Source organism: Sturnira hondurensis, unplaced genomic scaffold (assembly GCF_014824575.4).
Source record: "Sturnira hondurensis isolate 20B ecotype Veracruz unplaced genomic scaffold, ASM1482457v3 Scaffold0017284, whole genome shotgun sequence".
Classification (NCBI taxonomy): Eukaryota; Metazoa; Chordata; class Mammalia; order Chiroptera; family Phyllostomidae; genus Sturnira; species Sturnira hondurensis.
Genome location: NW_028089915.1, coordinates 326311 through 351023, shown reverse-complemented (window position 1 = coordinate 351023; position 24713 = coordinate 326311). Strand labels below are relative to the sequence as shown.

At 40.5% G+C, this 24713-nt stretch overlaps 1 non-coding gene across 1 annotated transcript; it reads right to left on the bottom strand.

Annotated features, from left to right (window-relative positions):
• Nucleotides 1-23867: 23867 nt before the first annotated feature.
• Nucleotides 23868-23974, bottom strand: LOC119001951 (U6 spliceosomal RNA). The gene has a single exon (XR_005069655.1). It is a non-coding gene; the product is annotated as a U6 spliceosomal RNA (small nuclear RNA).
• Nucleotides 23975-24713: the final 739 nt, after the last annotated feature.

The following is a 24713-nucleotide window of genomic DNA, read 5'->3' as shown; positions in this document are numbered from 1 at the left end:
TGGTCCCCAACTCCTTGCCCTATATTACTCAAGAGAGGCTGATAGTAAGTGGGCTGAAATTCTGGGACCAATTTTCCAAAGCAAAAATTAGGTCTCTTCATCTGATAAGTATCAGTGAACTTCTAAAGGCAAAGGGCAAATAATTGGTCCCTGGACCTGCCCCAGCTAAACTGACTTCCAAGACCTCCTTTCTCCATGTTTCTTTCTACCTGAGACAGACACAAAGGGAGATTAGGGAGAAAGGAATCTGGAAGAACACTCAGGCATCAGTATCCAACCTCCTTATTTAGAAATTAGTGAACTAAGGATGTGTAGCCCTCCAGAGTTACAGAGAAAATTGGTGTCAGAGCTGAGTGAGACTAGAAGCCAGGAGCCAGGACAAGATCATAGAGCCAAAGATGTGAAGATTTTGCTACCATTCCAAGTGAGGAGCCAAGAATCTAACGCAGCCCCTGATCCTTCTTTTACCTTGGCACAAACTGGGATTTCACAGAAACTTCAGCCCCATGTTCCTTCCCTTTTCTCTCTCACTTCCCCATCCTTTCTCAGTTGTTGGTGGTAGTTTGTCTAAGGAAGGGTCAGTCTGGGGCTGAGGGATGGATGGACAAGATGAGCTTTAGAGAGCCTGGATTTCTAATCCTTGGATTTTGAGAAAAGTGAGACCTAGGAGGAGAGCTGTGGGTGATTGTGTTTGGACAAGCCATCAACCAATCCCAGTGAATCCTTGGGCACTAGAAGCTAGGACTCCCGGGGTCTCCTTTCTTGCTACCTCTCTTCCTGATCTTCTGAGGTGGTCACCTTTGGTTTTCCATTAGAAAATGTCTTCATCTTACCACCCCTGGGCAGTGTGCCTCCTCCTGGTGTGATGGAGACATTCTCTAGTGAGACTCAGCTGTCACTGAGGCAGACAATGGGAATTGGGAGCAGTCCTCCTGAGGCACATTGCAATAAAAGGGGTTTGTGGAAACCCCCAAGCTCCTCTTCCTGTCTGTGTATCCTCCCTGAAGTCTCCAGCAAATTCCCTCCAGCCTGCGGTATCTGGGAAGCAGTTTCATGGACAATAGGGCAGAGTTGGCAGGACCACAGGATGTCCATTTGTTCTCCTTGGTGGAGGAGACTTATAAACAGAGGCTCCAAGTCCACAGGCTTCTGAGAGCCATCCCAGTGGGGAGTTTGGAGAAAATGAATCACATTGAATAACACAGGACTTGGCAGATTGAATCTTTAATTTGGATCTCTTTAAAACACATCCACATACCCCTTCTAAGGTCCCATTTAGAATGCTGCCTGAGAGAAGGTCCTGCTCTTCACAAATTGCCTGTCCACACAGAGAAAAATCCCAATGGGACTGATGTCTAGGTGGGTTCCTCCAAGTGTGGAGAAAGGGACCAGCAGTAGGGCACAATGTTCCTTTCTATGAAGATGAAGCATTGTGCCAAAGGTAGAGATTTATGTTAGACATCATGAAGGACTGACTGTGGAGGAGGGCCAGTAGCTGGAGATGCAGATTTATTTAGGGGTCTGAAGGCAGACAAATTGGCAGGTAACCTTTGCTGGGGTCTAGCAATGGTGGAGGCCCTGCAGGGCTAGTATGTGGAGACCTGTACCTGGTCCTCAAAGGAAGGTGCAAGGGTACAGAGGTGGAACTCAGCTCCTAGCCACCAGCCAGTCTTCTTATGATAACAACCAATCAGTCCCACTTTCCCTTCAGCCTCAACTGCCTCCATATCTTTCCAAACAAGGAAGTAGATGCAAACATTTGAATCACCTTCTCTGTCAAGGGCAGATAGCTGCCAAGGTACAGCAGAGTCAAGAAACAGGTCTGGTCTGTGAAGAGGAGTAAAGAGGAAGGAGGAACTGGACTCTGCCAGTCCTCTGTGACCATCCTGAGTTCACACAGAGGGTCCCTTAATACACATATTGTGGGGGTGTCCATATGCACCTCTGAGCCATGCAAGAGCTCAACTTCAGGGACCAGCACCTGACAAACCAATGGCTCAGACAACAGTCCTAGGGCTGGGGGTAAGGGATGGGACTATAATATTGGCATTTCTGCTAACCACTTGTGTGACCTGGATAAGTCCCTAGCCTTAATCTCTTCAACTGCAGCATACAGAGGCTGGCAGTATTCTCAGTCATTCTGTAGTTCTGGAGATCCTTTAAGAGGAACTGGGATAACACTTAGTCCTTGAGGTTTCAGAAGGCCCAGGAAACCATACTTTCTGGGCTGTGGAATGGCCCTGTCCTCTTTTCATAGTCCCAGTAGGAGCTTGAAACCAACTCAGTGGAGTGTTGAGGTGGTTAGTCCAGGATCTTTGGGATGAAGAGGCGTGTAGACCAGCCTCCCCAGGCCTGAGTGATCTTAGACTCCTCAGCATCCCTGAGGGCTGGAACTAAGACACAGCCAAAGGTGCATCTGGAAGATCCCCACCTTCCTTTCAATCAGCCCTTGAGGGGTCTTCCTACACATTCCCAGGATACCTAGTGACTTTTAAGTGGAACCTAATAAACAAAACAAGCATGCAAGCAAAATATACCCAGAAACATTGAAATTAAGAACAATCTGACAGTAACCAGAGGGGAGGTGGGAGGAGGTAATGGGGGGTATGAGGGGAAGAGTTTTCAGGAACAACTATAAAGTACACATGGACAAAACCTTTCCTATAAAGGACACAATGGAGGGTGGAATCAAGGGAGGGAGGTGGGGATGGCTATGGTGGGGTGGGAGTGGTTGGGGGAAAATGCAGACAACTGTACTTGAACAATAAAATAATTTTTATACAAAGAACCCCAGATTGCCCAGAATTTCTTTCTTCTTTAATTTCAAAAGTTGTCTTTTTGAAGTTGTATGACACTTTCTGAGTTCTTGGAAGCTGGAGAACAAATAGAGGGAGGATGTTCTCAACATGAATGTGGGTAATTTGCCTCCAGTGAAAATACAGTGTGGATAATTTACCTGTACAAATCAGTAGATGGATATCTTTTCTATCTGGCCTCATTCAGATTTCTTCCCAAATCAGAAAACATCTACTTTATAGCTCCCAGCCCAGTTCATTCTACCGCTCCCCCACCAAGTCTACCTTCACAGCTTCCTCTCACGCAGTAGTGAGTGGGAGTCTGCCATGTAACTTAGGGAACAGGACCATCAAAGTGGCCATAGGATGAGAAAGCTGAGATAGATGGGCCACTTAAAAATATCCCTTTGGCTTAAAACATGATCTAGGAGGGGAAACTATGATCACATGGACATTAGGGTGACAAAGGATGTTACAGTTCATTCTGACACATCACAAGAAAGAGGCTTGGACACAGATGCTGAGGTAGACTTCAACAATACATGTAAGGAGAAGCTTCCTTCCTTGCTCTCATTCTATGTCACACCCTTTCCCCACCCTTGCAGGGCTTAACATCCTCATGTTATCTGCTTCATCATTATGTTTTCAGCAAAGTACTTCTAGGAGTCATTTACACTTGCATTAGAAAATAAGTTACTGTTGATGTCACCTGTAAATTCTTGTGCCATCTTTTTTGAAGGTTTTGTGTTTAAGCAATATAAGACTTTTGGAATTTAACTCTTTACTTTGTTGAAATTTAATTCCAGCCCCACCTGGTCCTCTTTTGAATCAGCCTAAAAGTGGACTCTTTGGTTGGAGCAATTTGGGAGAGCAAATTACAAAAGTAGAGCGCAGGAAAGGACTGGAAGGAAGAAGGCAGGATGTTTCTGTAGCCTAAGTAGCAGCTGATCTTCCCTGCCAATCTCCAAAGCTGTTCCTCTGAAGGGGTTGTCAGTTAATGGGTGCAATATGCTTTCTAGCCTCTTGCTTTCTCCTGTCTTTCCCTGTTCCCAACGGTTCTTGGCAGAGGCACATAAATAGGCCCTTGGGTTGGAATGAGTGAGGGAGGAATTACAGCTTGAGAAGTAGACCTAGGGTGGTTACAGGGACTGAAAGATGATGCACCATTCTCTATGTCCATCCACTGTAACCCCCTCTATCATCAGATGGGTCACAGTGTGTTAGGATGTGCATTCAGAAGACTGGAACTCTTCCACAAGTAAGACAATAAGACAACTGAGAAACTGAGATAAATTTCATTTTGCTATTCCAGAGAACTTGAAAGTTGTTGTTGTATTATTATTATTTTTCATTATTTTTACTTCTTTTCTTTTACTAGTATTTTTTCTCTTCTTTCTGTTTAGTTTTCTTCATTTTGTTTGTTTAATTCCATTGTTTCATTTCCCTTATTCTCTTTCATAGTGTATTTTTAATTTTCTTTCATTCGCTTCACTTGTGTTCCCATAGCACACTACTCTAGGTCATGTACTTCCTATTCTTGTTATTCAGATCACATAGATTCTGTCATATGATTGTTGCTCCATTACTATTGTAAATAATTGTTGTACCATACAATTGTAAATACTACACAGCACCCCTCCTGGTTCTTAGCCCATTTCACTGTCTTCTGGAACTTTATTAATGTTGTGGTTAACTCTATTCTCTACACACTACACCTGTTTCCTATCCTTTACTCTCATTATATCTCATAATCTGACCTCCCATGAGCTCACTGTTTTCTGGATCCAACTCAAAATTTTTCCCTCCTTTATAAGAGTCTTATTTGTTTTCTACCATTTCTAAAAAGTGGCTAGTAAAGTGAAATATCACAGTTAACACTATACTTATCCAAAAGATCTCTTACCTCTTTTCTACCAGTTTGTACTTAAAGTATCATATAATACACCCTCAGTCTTAATCCATAATGCCTTCCCCCTCCAACTGACCATATAAAAGAGTAGGTGGGAGCTGTGAACACAACTATACCTGCTGGAATACAGAACCCCCCAACAAAGGAGCAACCAACAGATAATAACAAAAGAAGGTGAAGAAATAAGTGGAAGCCACACTAACCCCTACCCGGGACCAATCTGGAAGTACAACTAAATGGTGAAGAAATTACCCAGAACAAACAACTAAACAATAGTGAGAGAAAAGCCTCAAAACTTTGCACAGAGAGAAGAACCAGCTTCAAAACAACCTGTTCACACCTGCAAAACAAGACATGGTGGCTGGAGTGCCCTTCATTTAACCAGCTGAAGAGAAGGACCCACCAAAGAAAAACCCAACAACAATCAAAATCCAAAGTTATCCACAGAGACAACAAAAATGACAGCCCAAGAGCAGCAAGTTCTGGAGATCAGTGATACTTCAATACTGAATCTCACAGGTCTCCTACCATAGAAGTTCATACCACAAACCCAGGGAGTTAGAACAGATCAATTTAATAAGAAGAGGCTAACAAGAAGGGGGAAGACCTGTGTTTATGTTACAAACAGTGGGAAGACAAAGAAAAAAACCCCAAATATAATGAAAAGAGGAAGTCTCAGAACAAATGCTAAATGCAATAGAAGCAAGTCAACTTTCAGATATTGAGTTCAAAGCAATGGTAATAAGGAAGCTAATTGAGCTCACAGAGCATTACCAAAAACTACAAGGAAACTGCAATGAACCCACTGAAAACTATATCAACATGAAAAAAAAAAGAAACTATCAACTAGGGCCAAGAGGAAATAAAGAATACCATTTCTGAATTGAAGAACAGAGTAGAAGGAATCAAAATCAGGCTAAATGAAGCAGAGGACTGATTCAGAAGCTGGAGGACAAGGTAGGAAAAACACTCAGATAAAGCAATGAGAGGAAAAGAGACTCAGAAAGAATGAAGAGGTGTTAAAGGAACTGCAGGACAACAAAAAACATAATAGTATGCATATAATAGGGATATCAGAAGGAGAAGAAGAAGAGCAAGGGATAGAAAACCTACTTGAAAAAGTCATGATGAAAAACTCCCCTAATTTGATGAGAAAAATAGTCACACAAATCCAGGTAACACAGAGAGTCACAAACAAGAGGAACCAAAAGAGGCCCACTTCAAGACACATTATCATTAAAGTGGCAAAATTCCAAGACAAAGAGAGAATCTGAAAGGCAGCAAGGGAGAAACAGGAAGTAACATACAAGGGACCCCCAATATGGCTAGCAGCTGATTTCTCCATCGAAACGCTCCTAGTCAGAAGAGAATGGCAAGAAATACTCCAAGTATGAAAACCAGAGGTCTGCAACCAAGTTTACTCTACCCAGCAAGGCTCTCAATTAAAAGGAAGAACAAATAAAGAACTTTCAAGACAAAAGAAGCTTCAAAGAATATGCCTCCACCAAACCAGCTCTGCAAAAGATGCTAAAGGGACTGCTTTAAGAACATGAAGGAAAAGAGAGAGAGAGAGGAGCACAGGTACAAAAAATGGCAATGAATAATTACCTATCAATAATAACCTTAAACATAAATGAATTAAATGCCCAAATCAAAAGACATAGAATAGCTGAATGGATAAGAAAGCGTGACCTACACATGTGCTGCCTATGAGACACCCACCTGAGAACAAAAGACCTACACAGACTGAAAGTGAAGGGTTGGAAACAAATATTCCAAGCAAATGGACAGAAAAAAAAGCTGGGGTAGCAATATTCATACGAGACAAAATGGACCCCCAAAAAAGGGCCATAAAAAGAGACCCAGAAAGTCACTTCATAATACTCAAGGGAAGAATCGGTCAGGAAGATATAGACATTGGAAATATATATGCACCAAACATAAGAGCACCCAAGTAAATGAAGAAAATCTTCAGGCACTTCAAGAAAGATATTGACAGCAACATAATTATAATAGGGGATTTTAACACCCCACTGTCAAAAGTGGATAGATCTTCCAAACAAAATATCAACAAAGATGTTTTGGCATTGAATAGTGTCCTAGATCAAATGGACTTAAATGATTTTATACAGCCTTTCATCCCAAAGAAGCAAAATGCACATTCTTTTCAAATGCACATGGGACATTTTCAAAGACAGACCACATAGAGGACAAAAAACAAGCCTCAACAAATTCAAGACAATTAAAATCATATCAAGCATTTTCTCTGACAACAAGGGACTGAAACTAGAAACAAACCTCAGAAAAAAACCCAAAATACTCAAACTCATGGAGATTGAATAGCATGCTATTAAACAATGAAATGGTCAAGAATGAGATTGAGATAAAAATCAAAAAGTTTCTGAAAACAAATGAAAATGAACTCACTACAACCCCAAATTTATGGGACACAGTGCAGGCTGTCTTGAGAGGCAAGTTCATAGTGACACAGGTCTACCTAAAATAGAAATATTTCACATAAACACCCTAACCCTACACCTAAAAGAACTTGAGGAACAATAACAAAGACAGCTCAGAGCAAATAAAAGGAAGGAAATAACCAAGGTTAGAATAGAATTAAATGGCATAGAGACTAAAAGCACAATTCTAAGGATTAATAAATCTAGGAGCTGGTTCTTTGAAAAGATAAACAAAATCAACAAACCATCAAGAAAAAAAAAGAAAGAGGACACAAATAAACACAATCAGAAATGAAAGAGGAGACATTACAACTGACACCACAGAAATAAAAAGGATTGTAAGAAATCACTATGAAGAACTGTATGTCAAGAAATTGAAAACCAGGGTAAAATGGACACATTTCTAGAAAAATAGAATCTTCCAAAAGTGAATGAAGAAGAAGAAGCAGAAAGCTTGAACACATGAATAACAGCTGACAAAATTGAAGAAGTAATAAAAAAATTTTCTGACACACAAGTGCCCTGGACCAGATAGTTTCACAGGAGAATTCTAGAAAGCATTTAAGGAAGAGCTAACCCCTATCCTTCACAGACTATTCAAAAAAATGCAAGAAGATGGAAGACTCCCAAACTCTTTTTATGAAGCCAGCATCATCCTAATCTGAAAACCAGATAAAGACAGAACAAAGAAAGAAAACTTCAGGACAATATTGCCAATGAACATAGACGCTAAAATCCTCAACAAAATGTTGACAAACCACATGCAGTAATATGTCACCATGACCAAGTAGGATTCATCTCAAGGATGAAAGGATGATACAATATTCACTAATCAATAAACATAATACATCACGTAAACAAAAGGAAAGACAAAAATCACATGATCAAAGCAATAGATGAGGAAAAAGCATTTGATAAGCTACAGCACCCATTTATGATAAAAACACTCAGCAAAGTGGGAATAGAGTGAACATTCCTCAACATAATAAAGGCCATATATATGAAAGACCTACAGACAACATCATACTCAATGGACAAAACTTAGAGATTTTCCACTAAGATCAGGAACAAAGGCAAGGATTCCTGCTTTCACAAATCCTACTTAACAGTATTGGAAGTCCTAGCCACAGCAATGAGGCAAGAAAAAGAAATAAAATGCGTTCATATTTGAAAGTAGGAGCAAAATTGTCATTGTTTGCAGGCAACATGATAATGTACATAGAAAATCCTATAGACTCCAACAAAAAACTGCTTGATCTAATCAGTGAATTTGGCAAAACAGTGGGATACAAAGTCAATATTTAAAAATCAAAGGCATATTTGTACACCAACAATGAAATATCAGAAACAGAACTCAGGAAAAAAATCCCATTTAATATAGCAATAAGAAAAGTAAAATGTCTAGGAATAAACCTTACCAAGGAGGTAAAAGACCTGCACTCAGAAAACTATACAACACTGAAGAAAGAAATTAAGGAAGACAGAAACAAATGAAATAGGTACCATGCTCATGGATTGGAAGAATTAACATAATCAAAATGTCCATACTACCAAAAGCAATTTATGGATTCAATGCAATTTCTTTTTTTAAGATTTATTTATTTATTAATCTTTAGAGGGGAAGGGAAGGAGAGAAGGAGAGAAATATCAATGTATGGTTGCTTCTCATGAGTCCCCTGCTGGGAACTGGCCTGCAACCCAGGAATGTGCCCTGACTGGGAATCGAACTGCAATCATGTGGTTCACAGGCCTGCACTCAATCCACTGAGCTACACCAGCCAGGGCTGATTCAATGCAATTTCTATTAAAGTACCAATGACATGTTTCACAGATATAGAACAAACATTTCAAAAATTTATATGAAACCACAAATGTCCCCAAATAGGTGTAGTAATTTTGAGAGAGAAGAACAAAGTAGGAGGGAATACAATAGCTGATGTCAAACTGTATTACAAGGTCACTGTAACAAAAACAGGCTGGTACTGGTAAAAGAAGAGACACATACATCAATGGAACAGAAAAAAAAAAGCCCAGAAATAAACCCAAGTCTCTCTGGTCAATTAATATTGACAAAAAGGGCAGAAGCATAAAATGAAGTAAAAATAGCCTCTTCAACAAATAGTGTTGGGAGATCTGGACAGCTACATGCCATAAAATAAAACTCAATCACCAACTTACACCATTCACAAAAATAAATTCAAGGTGGGTAAAAGCTTTAAATATAAGTCGGGAAGCCATAAAGTCCTAGAGGAAAACAAGCAGAAAAATATCAGATATTCCACACAGCAATATTTTCACTGATGTCCTCTAGAGACATAAAGGAAAGAAAAAAGAAATTGGACCTCATCAAATTAAAAAGCTTCTGTATGGCTAAAGAAAACAGCATTAAAATGAAAAGAGAAATAACCACAGGGGAAAACATATTTTCCAATAGTACCTTGGACATGGGTTTGTTCTCCAAAATATATACAGAAATCACATGAAGACACTCCAGGAAGACAAACAACCCAACAAAAAATGGGCAAAGGTCTTGAACAAAAACTTCTCCAAGGGGGACATACAGAGGGCCCAGAGACATATGAAAAGATGATCAGCATCACTAGCCATCAGAGAGATGCAAGTTAAAACCACAGTGAGATACCACGGTGAGAATGGCCATCATAAAGAAATCAACAAACATCAAGTGCTGGAGAGGATGCAGAGAAAAGGGAACCCTGGTGCAGCCACTGTGGAAAACATATGGAATTTCCTTAGAAAACAAAAAATATATTTGCCTTTTGACCTGGCAATTCTGATACAGGGTGCAGTAAAGAGGAGAGCCCCAAATAGGGATTTGGAATGGGGCTCAGAACTCAAGGTGTCTAGAAAATATTAGAAAAATATATAAGATGTCCTCAGCCCTTCCCCCCACAGGTGTGAGTTTGGGGAAGGAACACATGGAGCAGGAACATGCAGAGCTGTTTTGTATAGCAACAGCTTTGCAGTCAATCCATGGCATGGTCATTTAACATATCTATAACCTTTAACTGGCTGCATGGATATTTTAAATAGCTGTGGCCATGCTGTGAGCCAGGGGGGTGGAGTGGGACTTCTCTCAAAGATGTAACTGGAGGACAGTTCCCCTGAGTTACAGCACCTGCATGAGAGCTTGGAGAAGATTGGCTCCAGGATATGGGGCCATACCTGCCACCCCAGTAAACTTGGAATCACACAGAAATGCTGGCAGGTGTAACTGATTGTAGGAGGAGTAGGAAATGGGGGTACAGAGGAAGATTGGCACGGGGGTTTAAATCCAGACATAACAGCCATTGAAGAGAGTGCCATGCAGCTTTGTCAGAGTGGGGATCCCCTCTTCACAGCTTAAGCCAAGAGGGACCATGAGGTTTGGCCAGAGTGGGGACTCCTGCAGCTTTGGTAGAAGAGGACCATGTGGCTTTGGGGTGTTCCCTATGGTAGTGTGGCCTGGGAAGCAGGAGAGACTGCCTGGAAGAAGGGTGAAAGAACTCTTGCCACTAGGCCATGAGAAAGTCCCACATGGCTTTGGATTAATTAGAGATCCTGCCTGGAAGGTGACACAGCTGATGGTGCCAGCAGCCTGAAATATGGATGTGTGCTTCTTTTCCAGAGTTACAGTACCCCAAATTAGGGCAGGGGGATAAGGAAGCACTGTGGGCATCTGTGGGTATCCAAAAAGGACTTTGATATTTTAATGAAGATGTTAGGTCACTACTTTGGGTTTGTATAGCATTAAATAAACATTTCCTTTTCTTTTCACAAGTCTCTGGCATTGAGAGACAGTCTTTCCTACCTGGCAGCAGACATAACAAACCTGGTAGGGGGTCCTTTCAGTAATAGTATATAGTGACCCCCTTTGGCCCTGTGTGTGTGCTGTGTTTGGTAACAGTTTTTTTGTGTCCCTGGGTGGGTCAATAATTGCCCACCCCTGGTCTGTTCTGTAACAATTCCACTGGTGGAATTATGTCATAAGAACCCTGAAACACCAATCCAAAAGAATCTGTGCACACCAATGTTCATAGCAGCACAACTCACAATAGGCAAGTGCTGGAAGCAACCTAAGTGCTCATCAGTAAATGAATGGATAAAAAAAGCTGTGATAATTTTGCACAATGGGATACTGCACAGAAGAAAGAAAGAAGGAGCTTCTAACTTTTGCACGGCACTGGAGAGCATTTCACTTGGCTAAGTGAAATAAGCCAAGTGGTGAGAGAAAAATATTATATGATCTCACCTTTAACTGTAACCTAATCAACAAAAGAAACAAGCAAACAAAATATAACCAGAGACACTGAAATTAAGAACAATCTGACAGTAACCAGAGGCGGGGGTGGGAGGGGATATGGGGGAAGGGGTTTCCAGGAACTACTATAAAGAATACATAAACAAAACCAACCAGGGGTGTGAAAGCAAGGGGGGGGGCAGGTAGGGATGCCTGGGGTCAGGGGAAATGTGTGAAGGGTAAAAGTGGATAATTGTAATTGAACAACAATAAAATAATTTAAAAAATTTGCAGACTTGAGCTTTAATAAAGAAAAAAAAGATGGCCTGAGCCCTTTTCATTCAGTACTGTCATCTAACTTCACTTAACCTCAGTTTTTTCATCTATAAAATAGGCATGATAATGGGACACTGGAATTGAGGGTTAAGTGAGCTTTTGAATGAAAGAAAAGGACTTGGTAGTCTGCAGAGTGATGTGCAGATGTGAATTATTATTGTTCTTTCCACTCCAGAGTAGCAAGAAGAGAAAGCCTAGCAGCTCATTGTACTTCAGGGTATGTATAATTCATCAAGCCATCACTCACCCAGATAGGTTGCATGGTCTATGGTTAAGGGCAAAACAACAATAACCACCAGGACTTGTGGGAAGATGGCGACAGAGTAGCACGGAGGGAACCCAGCTCCCGTGCATCTGGTAGAAAATCCGGTGGATCTACCGAAGAACAGTATAATCAACCAACAATTCCCCAACATTTATGAAAATAGGAGTCCACAGAGTGTGACAGAGGAACCAGACACCTGCAGGTTGGCGAGGACTCCAGAAGGCGAGTGAGGACAAAAGTGGCTGTGCGCCCACGGCCTCCTAGGCTGCAGGCTGTGCCTGGGCGCACCCAAGCCGGGCGACCTCTGGCGGAGTGTGAGTACGGTCCAGAAGTGGCGGCCAATCTGGGCACCATCAATGGGAAACAGAATCCCCGTCTGAATCCAGGGCCGGGTCACCTGTGGCAGAGGGAACTCCAGAGGCCCGGCACCCGGTGGGCAGGCAACAGACTCCGTGGGAGAGAACTGACTCCCCCCTCCCCGTCTAGGTAGGCAGGTTAATACCGGGCAGAGACCTGTGGGCTTAAGTTAACTAAAGGGGGCCAACTGCGGACTTGGTGGTCACTAGCCCGCCAGCCCACCAGCCCCCCAGCCTGGGGGATTTAAGGACACTGTGGTTGCTGGTCTTTTGGGATTGGGCTGGGCTGAGAGGCAGGCTTTGTGGAGAAGTCTCTATTGGAAAGTGAACTGAGGTGCTCTGTGAAAGCAGCTTGCCTCACGGCCCAACCACCCACCAGCCATCCAAGGGAGGGGTAGGAACACCTGGGTCCCGCCACGGGACTGAGAAGGATGGTGCGGGATACCGAGGGACTCAGGCAGCCTCCCGGGGGTGTGTGTGCCCATAGCCAATAGGCAGCCTGCTTGCGGGTGCGCCTGCATACTTGCCCTCAGAGACTCCGCTACCAGAAAAACCGGTTTGGACAGTTTGAAACCAACAAAGGAAGGGTGTTTTTGTTTGTTTGTTTGTTTCCTTCTTTAGTGTGTGTGTGAGTGGTTTTTTTCCCTTCCCCCTTTTTTTGCTCTCTCAACTTCTTTTGTCAGTAATCTTATATCTTTTAAACTGTATTGATGCTCTGTCTTTCAATACTGTGTCCCTCATTTCTTCCTCTTTTTGTCCGGTTTTAGTCCTTCCGTTCTTCCCAAATTTTCCACTTATTCCTCTTTTCTCCTGACTTTTGTGTGTGTGTGTGTATGTGTGTTGGATCGTTTGTTTGTGTGTTGCTTAGTTTTCTTTTAGGTGTATTATTATTTTTTGCATTATTCTTACTCCTTTTTTTTAATTTTAAGAATATCTTTGTATCCCTCCTCTTTCTGTACAGGTTTCTTAGTCCTGGCTGGGTATATTGTACTACCTGACAGGTTCCCACTGCTCTTTCCTCCACAGTGTATTGCTAATTTCCTATACTTCACTTGCTTTCCTTTGCTATACTACCCAAGCTCTATAACCCCCATTTAGACAGATCACATAGAATGTATCACGTGAGTCTTGCTCTAATATTATTGTAAATAAGAACTGTTCTATACAACAGTAATACTTCATAACACATCTCTAGGACCTTAGACCACCTTACAGGTGCCTGAATTCTATTACTCTATTTACCCACACGCTACACCCAGTTACTAACCTGTATTCTCACCTTACCTCAAATCTGACCACCCGCAACCACACTGCTTTCTAGATACAACTCACAAGCCCCCCCTTCCCAACAAGACACTTAACTTATGTCCATCCTTTCCTAAAAGTGGCAAGCTGGGTCGAAGAGCATGGTTAACTCTATACATAGCATGAAGATTGTCTATTTCTTCTCTGCTGACTGTGTCTGTAAAAAACATAAAATAATCTTCTGCTATCATAAACCATTTTGCTTCCCCTCCAACTGATCACACATGCACAATAAAGAAAGCAGTAGGTGGAAGCAGAGAACACCAAGATACCTGCAGGAGACTGCACCACTGAATTTCACAGGTATCCTACCACAGAAGTTCACACCATAAACCCAGGGAACCAGAACAGATCAATCTAAGAAGCAGAGGACAACAAGAAGAGTATCACAAACAATGGGAAGACAAAGAAACAATCCCCAAATGAAAGAAAAGGAGGAAGCCTCAGAAAGAATGTTAGATGAAATAGAGGCAAGTCAACTATCAGATGTGGAATTCAAAGCACTGGTTATCAGGAAATTCAAAGAGCTTACAACGAGCTACCAGAAACTACAGGGGAGCTACAATCAACTCTCTGTAAACTATGCCAACATGAAAAAGGAAATAGAAACCATCAGTAAAGGACAAGAGTAAATGAAGAAAACAATTTCTGAACTGAAAAACACAGTAGAAGTATGAAGAATAGAATCGATAAGGGGGAAAATCGCATAAGTGAGATTGAAGACAGAATAGAAAGAATCTCCCAGACGGACCAAGTAAGGGAAAAGAGAATCAGAAAAAATGAGGAGAATTTAAGAGAAATGCAAGACAACATGAAACACAATAATACCTGAATAATAGGAATACCAGAAGGAGGGGAAGAGGAACAAGGTATAGAAAACCTACTTGAAAGAGTAATAATGGAAAATTTTCTTAAGTTGAGGAGAGATAAAGTCACAAGGATCCAGGAATCGCAGAGAGTCCCAAGCAGGTGGACCCAAAGAGGTCTACTGCAAGACACATCGTCATTAAAATGGCAAACCTCCAAGACACAGAGAAAATCCTAAAGGCAGCACGGGAGAAAAAGGAAGTAACATACAAAGGGGTCCCAATAAGGCTGGCTACTTACTTCTCAATGGAACATTCCAAGCAAGAAGAGAGTGGCAAGAAATATTCCAAGTAATGAGAAACAGAGGCCTACAACCAAGGCTACTGTACCCAGCAAGGCTCTCAGTCAAGATAGAAGGCCAAATAAAGAGCTTCCAAGACAAAAGAAGTCTAAAAGAATATGCTTCCACCAAACCAGCTCTACAAGAATTACTAAAAGGGCTGCTTTAAGGAAAGGAAGGAAAAGAGAGAGATGGAGAGGAACACAGGTACATAAATGGCAATGAATAAGTACTTTTCAATAATAACCTTAAATGTAAATGGATTAAATGCACCAATTAAAAGACATAGGACAGCTGAATGGATAAGAAAGCATGACCCACACATATGCTGCCTCCAGGAGACCCACCTCAGGACAAAAGACCACCACAGACTAAAAGTGAAAGGATGGAAACAAATTTTCCAAGCAAGCATACAAGAAAAAAAGCCAGGGTAGCAATTCTCATATCAGACAAAATAGACTTCAAAAAAAGGGCCATAAAGAGAGACCCAGAAGGTCACTTCATATTGCTCAAAGGAAGAATCCACCAAGAAGACATTAACATTGTAAATATATATACACCCAACTCAGGAGCACCCAAATATATAAAGAAAATCTTAGAGGACCTCAAGAAAGATATTGACATCAACACAATTATCATAGGGGATTTGAACACCCCACTGTCTAAAATGGACAGATCTTCCAAACAAAATATCAACAAAGATATTGCAGCATTAAACGACACTCTAGATGAGATGGACCTAATTGACATATATAGAGCCCTTCATCCTAAAAAAGCTAAATACACATTCTTTTCAAATGTACATGGAACATTTTCCAAGATAGACCACATGATAGGACACAAAATGAGACTCAACACATTTAGGAAAACAGAAATCATACCAAGCATTTTCTCTGATAACAAGGGACTGAAATTGGAAACTAACCCCACAGGAAAAAACCAAAACACCCAAAATCATGGAGACTGAATGGTATGCTAATAAACAACCAATGGGTCAAGATAGAAATCAGGGAAGAAATAAAAACGTTTCTGGAAACAAATGAAAATGAACTCACTAACCCAAAACTTATGGGACACAGTGAAGGCAGTCCTGAGAGGGAAGTTCACAGCAATATGGGCTTACCTAAAGAATATAGAAACATTCAAACAACCTAACCCTACTACACCTACAAGAACTTGAGGAAAAACAACAAAGACAGCCCAGAGCAAGTAGAAGGAAGGAAATAACCAAGATCAGAGCAGAATTAAATGACATAGAGACTAAAAGCACAATTCTAAGGATCAATGAATCCAAGAGTTGGTTTTTTGAAAAGATAAACAAAATAGACAAACCTTTAAGTAGGCTCATCAAGAAAAGAAGAGAGAGGACCCAAATAAACACAATCAGAAATGAAAGAGGAGAGATTACAACTGATACCACAGAAATAGAAAGGATTATAAGAAATTACAATGAAGAACAGTATGCCAAGAAATTTGAAAACCTAGATAAAATGGACAAATTTCTAGAAAAATATAATCTTCCAAAGCTCAATGAAAAAGAAGCAGAAAACCTGAACAGGCCAATAACAGCAGATGAAATTGAAGAAGTAATCAACAAACTCCCATCACACAAAAGCCCTGGACCAGATGGTTTCACAGGAGAATTCTACAAAGCTTTTAAGGAATAACTAACCCCTATTCTTCACAGATTATTCAAAAAATCCAAAAGGAGGGAAAACTCCCCAACTCTTTTTATGAAGCCAGCATCACCCTAATTCCAAAACCAGATAGAGACACAACAATGAAAGAAAATTACAGGCCAATATCGCTGATGAACATAGATGCCAAAATCCTCAATAAAATATTGGCAAATCACATCCAACAATACATCAAAAAGATCATACACCACGATCAAGCGGGATTCATCCCAGGGATGCAAGGATGGTTCGATATTCGTAAAACAGTAAATGTAATACACCACATAAACAAAAGCAAAGACAAAAACCACATGACCATATCAACATATGGGGAAAAGGTTTTGATAAGGTACAACACCCATTTATGATAAAGGTACTCAGCAAAGTGGGAATAGAGGGAGCATTCCTCAATATAATAAAGGCCATATATGAAAGACCTACAGCCAACATCATACTCAATGGGCAAACACTAAAATCTTTTCCCCTAAAATCAGGAACAAGACAAGGTTGTCCACTTTCACCACTTCTATTCAATATAGTATTAGAAGTTCTAGCCACAGCGATCAGACAAGAAAAGGAAATAAAAGGCATCCAAATCGGAAAGGAGGAAACAAAACTGTCACTGTTTGCAGATGACATGATAGTGTATATGGAAAATTCTAAAGCCTCTACCAAAAAAGTGCTCCAACTAATAAATGAATTTGGCAAAACAGCAGGATACAAAGTCAATATCCAGAAATCAAAGGCATTTTTCTATACCAACAATGAAGCAGCAGAAGCAGAAATCAAGAAGAAAATTGCATTTGATATAGCAAAAACAAAAATAAAATATCTGGGAATAAACCTAACCAAGAATGTTAAAGACCTGTATGCAGAAAACTACACAACACTGGAGAAAGAAATCAAGGAAGACACAAACAAATGGGAACATATACCGTGTTCATGGATGGGAAGAATTAACATCATCAAAATGTCCACACTACCCAAAGCAATTTACAGATTTAATGCAATACCTATTAAAGTGCCAATGGCATATTTCACAGACATAGAACAAACACTTCAAAAATTTATATGGAACCACAAAAGACCCCGAATAGCAGCTGCAATTTTGAGGAAGAAGAACAAAGTAGGAGGGATCACAATACCTAATATCAAACTGTATTACAAGGCCACTGTAATCAAAACAGCCTGGTACTGTCATAAAAACAGGCACATAGACCAATGGAATAGAACAGAGAGCCCAGAAATAAACCCAACTCTTTACAGTAAATTAATATTCAACAAAGGGGCAATAACATAAAATGGAGTAAAGATAGCCTCTTCAACAAATGGTGTTGGGGGAACTGGACAGCTACATGCAAAAAAATGAAATGAGCACCAGCATACACCATACACCAAAATAAATTCAAGGTGGATAAAAGACTTAAATATAAGCCAGAAAACCATTAAAGCCCTAGAGGAAAGCATTGGCAGGAAAATTTCAGATATTCCACGCAGCAATATTTTTACTGATACGTCCCCTAAAGGAAGGGACATAAAGGAAAGGATAAACAAATGGGATCTCATCAAACTTAAAAGCTTCTGCATGGCCAAGGAAAACAGTATCAAGATAAAAAGAGAAGCAACAGTTGGGCAAACATATTTGCCAATGACACCTCAGACAAAAGTTTAATCTCCAAAATATACAAAGATCTCACACGACTCCACTCAAAGAAGAACAGCAATCCAATTAAAAAATGGGCAAAGGACTCGAACAGACACTTCTCCAAGGAGGACATACAGAGGATCCAGAGACACATGAAAAGATGCTTGATATTGCTAGCTATTAGAGAGATGCAAATTAAAACCACAATGAGATACCACTTACCACCAGTCAGAATGGCTACCATAAACAAAGAAACAAACTACAAGTGTTGGAGAGGTTGTGCGGAAAAGGGGACTCTAGTTCACTGTTGGTGGGATTGCAGACTGGTACAACCACTATGGAAAACAGTATGGAATTTTCTAAGAAAACTAAAAATGAACGTGCCTTTTGATCCAGCAATTCCACTCTTAGGAGTATATCCTAAGAACCGTGAAGCACCAATCCAAAAGAACCTATGCACCCCAATGTTCATAGCAGCACAATTTACAATAGCCAAGTGCTGGAAGCAACCTAGATGCCCATCAGTCAATGACTGGATCAAAAAGCTATGGTACATTTACACAATGGAATTCTATGCTGCAGAAAGGAAGAAGGAGTTCCTACCCTTTGCAACATCATGGATGGAACTAGAAAGCATTATGCTGTGTGAAATAAGCCAGGCAGTGAAAGACAAATACCATATGATATCACCTTTAACAGGAATCTAAACAACAAAACAAACAAGCAAGCAAAATGTAACCAAAGACACTGAAATACAGAATGTGCTGACAGGGTCCAGATGGGATAGGGGAGAGAATCACAGGGGAAAATGGGAAGGACTCACATGAACAAGTATAAAGGACTCATGGACAAATAACTAAGGTGGAGGCGGAGATGGGAGGGAGGTGGGGAGCACTGGGGTGGGCAGGCTGGGAATACAAGAAAGAAAACTGTACTTGAACAAGAGTTAAATAAATTAAAAAAAAAAAACAGTAACCACCAACAAATACTGAGAATCTGATGCCTATCTCCGGGGGTTTCTCCCTATCTACCAGCACACTTAGACTTAAGGACAAACTCCAGGACCTAAACCAGGTGAGGACCTCTGAGCACTCATGTAAGCTTTTGTGGGTGCCTGCAGAATGTGGGAGGCTGGAGCAGGGGAAATTGTACTCAAAAGGCAAGTTAACACTAAACAAGTTAACCCACACCAACCCATACTATTGAGCATTCCCTGAGTGACTATCCTGAGCTGGACATTTTATAGACATAAGAAAACTATTCAGGGTTTCACAGCCCTATTGAGATAATAAAGTAACTCTTTAAAGAGAGAAATAGCCCTGACTGGTGTAGTTCAGTGGATTGACCATGGGCTGTGAACCAAAGGGTCACCGGTTTGACTCCAAGTCAGGGCACATGCCTGGGTTACAGGGGGCCACATGAGAGGCAACCACACATTGATTTTTCTCTCTGTCTCTTTCTCCCTTCCTTACCCTCTCTCTAGAAATAAATGAATAAAATCTTTAAAAAAAGGGAAATAATAGGCACCATCAACTGCCATACCCACATGTGTAGAAGGAAGAAAGCTGTTTATCCCCCATTCTTAGGTCCCCCATTCTTAGGGAAATAGAGTCCACTTTAGCTGTACAGAAACCACACGAGTCTGGGATGGAGGGGCAAGGGGGTGCTGAGTATCACAGAAAACTCATCTCATATCTTCCAACACCAATCATCTGACACCAAAAACCTGGAGTTAGCATAGACCCCACACACTAAGGGGTCCAGTCCCATAAGAGTGCCCTCATTTCAGATGCCAGCTGAAAATGTTGGGTGTCCCTACACAACTTACACTTCTTCCTGGCCACCTAAAAAATCAGGAGTTCCCACAACTACTCCCATCTTCAGGGTCAACAATTTTGCAGAATAACTCATAGAACTCACTGAAAGCATTAGGGATTATCATTTTATTATAAAGAATACAAATGAATAGCAAGATGAGCAGGAATCTAGAGTAAGGTCTGGAAGGGTCCTGAGCACAAGAGCATATTTCCTACTGGTATACCTCCTTCTCTGACTCACTAACCAGGCTGTCTCTGAACCTCATTGTTCAGTGTTTTTATAGCAATTTCATTATTTAGGCATGACTGATAAAAATCATTGGCCACTTGATTGAACTTAATCTCTAGCCCCTCTCTTTCCTGGAGGTCAAGGTTCAGGGGCTGAAATTCCAAACCCTCTAATTACTTGGTTGATTTTCCTAATGACTAACCCAGCCTTCATTCTGAAACTATCTGGATATCTTCCTTGAGGAATCTTATCATAAATTTGGGTTAAATTGAAAGAGGCTAAAAGAGGCACATTATGAATAATAAAAGATACTGCCATCATTTAGAAAATTCCAAGGGTTTTTGAAGCTCTGCACCAGGAACCTAGGGCAAAGACCAAAAACATATATTTTCAATTTGGATACATCTTACTACTTACAGAGAGGCTCCAAACCTTGCTGTGATGAGGAGAGAATCAGGGAGGGTTATAAGGGTCGATGATTACATCACAGGAGAAGCAGCTGAAAGAACTGCCACTTCCCTGTGCCAGCAGAACCCTGAGATTTGTTCCTGGAAATGGCAAAATAGAGGATCTCTGGATTGGAGATATCAGCTTGAGTATGCAAGCTGAATATCTACTATTCTGAAAAAGGAGGGCAGATGAAATGAATTCATGTATATAGGTTGCTGAGACCTCCATATTCCTTTTCCCAGAATGCTGGCATCCACTGCCTTTATTCTCAGGACAGGAGACTGGAAGCATTTTCTCTACAGAATCTGTCAAGCTCAAGAGGAAAGACTTAAAGACACAAGTGAAAGAGGTTCCCCAATTAAAGAGCCAGTCGCTCTACAGGAATCTCACAGTCAACAAGTCCCCTGCTAAGAGCTTTTGGTTTCCTGCTGATGACCGAACATGACCACTAACTTGACAGAACATGGCCACATATACTACAGAAAAGAGAAGGACCCAAACAGAAAGCAGCAATGTATCAGAAATAAGTATAATGCAGGAAGAAGAAAATTTAATAAAAATTATCATTAATATCTCTAGAAAGGTAGGTGAAGATAATTGTGTGAAATAAGAAATAGATACTATTAAAAACTATAAAAAGGAGGTTTTAAAAAATTTATTTATTTTAATTGTTGTTCAAGTGCAGTTTTCTGTCTTTTACTACAATCCCAGCTAACCCCACCAGTGCTCCCCACCTCCCTCCCATTTCCACCCCCCTTAGTTTTTTGTCCATGTGTCCTTTATACTTGTTCTTGTAAACCCTTCTTCTCCTTTTCTCCTGAAATTTCCTCCCCTCTGGTCCTTGTCAGCTTGTTCTCTATTTCAGTGTCTTTGGTTATATTTTGCTTGCTTGTTTGTTTTGTTGTTTAGGTTCCTGTTAAAGGTGAGATGATATGGTATTTGTCTTTCATCGCCTGGCTTATTTCACTCAGCATAATGCTTTCCAGTTCCATCCATGCTGTTGCAAAGGGTAGGAACTCCTTCTTTCTTTCGGCTGCATAGAATTCCATTGTGTAAATGTACCATAGTTTTTAGATCCACTCATTTACTGATTGATGGGCACCTAGGTTGCTTCCAGCACTTGGCTATTGTAAATTGTGCTGCTATGAACATTGGGGTGTATAGGTTTTTTTAATTTGGTGTTTCAGAGTTCTTAGAATACAATCCTAGCAGTGCAATTGGTGGGTCAAAAGACAGACCCATTTTTAGTTTTCTTAGAAAATTCCATACTGTTTTCCATAGTGGTTGTGCTAGTCTGCAATCCCACCAACATAAAAAGGAGGTTTTGAAAATTAAAATTTGATAGCATAAATGAAAAAAAAATCATTAGGAGCTGTAGAAGATGAAGTCTAGGAAGTCTCCTAGAAAGTAAAACAAAGAAGAACAAAACAAGAAAGATAAGAAAATTTGAAGAGCAGTCTAAGTAGCCTTCTAAGAGAATCATCTTTTCCCTGCAGAAACAGAACACAGAAGGGAGGAATAGCAAATCTAACTGAACAAAGGGTCTAGGCTTGAAGGATACTGAGCTTCCAGAGTGAAAATTCCTACCAAATGTAAACAGTGAAAAATAGGCCACATCAAGGCACAACATCGTGAAATTTCAGAACACTGGGAACAAAGAAGATTCTACAAGCTTCCTACAAAAGATCAGACAACAGAATGGCATCTTTAAAGTATGATTCACAGAACTACTGATCTAATAAAAATTGTAATGTAAATCATCAGGATAGTGGCAGTAGGAGAGCAGGTGTTGAGAAATGTGGGGTGTGTGTGTGTGTGATGTGACAAGAAGCAGAAGATAGGTTATCCTCACTCTATGAGTGGAAAGTCAATAGATAATGCCAAAAGTGGAAAAACAAAGAAGTATCAGTATAAGCACATTTTAAAGAGACATGGAAGTAAATATTAAAAGAAGCAGCTAAAAGCATTGCAAGTATTTGCCCCTAAGGAGTAGTTGCTTCCACCAGGGGTGTGTGTGTGTGGGGGGGGGGGTAGAAAGTGGGGAATTGCTGTTATATTTTGTTTTACTTAGTTTTAATATCAAACCAGATGAATTATGTAATTCTTTAAACTATGTGTATGCATAATATTGATAAATAAAAATATAAAACTAAAAAAGGTGAGTGCATGCAATTTGTTACATAATTATATGTTTTTATATGTCTAATAGCAAACCATTCAGTCTCCATGATTTGGGGTGTTTTGGCTTTTTTCCTTTGGGGTTGGTTTCCAATTTCAGTCCCTTGTGGTCAGAGAAAATTCTTGGTATTATTTCAATTTTCTGGAATTTGTTGAGGCTCGTTTTGTGTCCTATCATGTGGTCTATCTTTGAAAACGTTCCATGTACATTTGAAAAGAATGTGTATTTAGTTTCTTTGGGATGAAGGCCTCTATATATATCAGTTAAGTCCATTTCATCTAGGGTGTTGTTTAATGCCGCAATATCTTTGTTGACATTTTGTTTGGAAGATCTGTCCATTTTTGACAGTGGGGTGTTAAAATCCCCTACTATAATTGTGTTGCTGTCAATATCTTTCTTGAGGTCCTCTAAGATTTTCTTTATATATTTGGGTGCTCCTATGTTGGGTGCATATATATTTATGATGTTAATGTCTTCTTGGTAGATTTTTCCCTTGAGTATTATGAAGTGACCTTCTGGGTCTCTCTCTATGGGCCTTTTTTTAAGTCTATATTGTCTGATATGAGAATTGCTACCCTGGCTTTTTTTCTTGTCTGTTTGCTTGGAAAATTTGTTTTCAGCCTTTCACTTTTAGTCTGTGATGGTCTTTTGTCCTGAGGTGGGTCTCCTGGAGGCAGCATATGTGTAGGTCATGCTTTCTTATCCATTCAGCTATTCTATGTGTTTTGATTGGAGCATTTAATCCATTTACATTTAAGGTTATTATTGATAGGTACTTACTCATTGCCATTTTTGTACCACAGTTCCTCTCCGTCTCTCTCTTTTCCTTCCTTTCCTTAAAGCAGTCCTTTTAGTATTTCTTGTAGAGTTGGTTTGGTGGAAGCATATTCTTTTAGACTTCTTTTGTCTTGGAAGCTCTTTATTTGGCCTTCTATCTTGATTGAAGGCCACTTTACCCTTGCTGGGTGTTTATCCTTGCTGGGTAAAGTGGCCTTGGTTGTCAGCGTCTGGTTCTCATTAATTACAATATTTCTTGCCATTCTCTTCTTGCTTGGAGTGTTTAACAATATGGGACACTTCACAAATTTGCATGTCATCCTTGCACAGGGGCCGTACTAATCTTCTCTGTATTGTTCCAGTTTTAGTATATGTGCTGCCAAAGCGAGCATTGTTTTTATGTTTCTGTGATCTTTCATTGTAACATGTTTTAAAAGAAAACCCCCAGACTGAGGGTTGGAGGAATAGGAGGAGGAGATGGCCAGAGAAAAGGCTCAAGAAGTTCCTCAGGGAGGTTAGTATATTCTTTGATCTGGGTGAAATGCCCACCTCTGCTTTGCTAACAGGTGGAAAATGAGGTCGGTTGTGGGAAACACTAAAAGCCAAGCAGAAGGACCTGTTCTTTACCCAGTACACTGAAATGACAGGATGTTGCTTTTGGTGTGCCTGAAGAAGTTAAAGTGTCTGGGCCATGAGGAGATCAGAGCCACAGGAGAAGCTAGAAGCAGGAAACTAGCTAGTGACTTTGCAGAAACCCAGTAATAGGCTTCAGTTGTTGTGTTGGAGATGGAAGAGGGGGAAATGATAAAAGAAGGTTTGAAAGTTGAAAGAAAACAATGTGATGGTGTCTGAAGGTAAGGGGTTGAGGAAGGAATTCAAGACTTTGGGTATGAGAGGATGGAATCATGGGGAGAAACAGGAACACAAGGAGAATCATGGTGGAAGGACTTGGGATGGGATTAGGAAATGGTGGTGGCAGAGGGAAGGCCCTACAAGTAGAAAGGACTTATTGGAGGTTGGGAGAAGAAGAACTTCAGTTCTAAAGGAGAACTCTGAAATGATGTGACAAAGCCCACTGTGACAACTGACATGTTTCTTGGACTTTGCAAAGTGCTTGCTTAGACCCAGTTT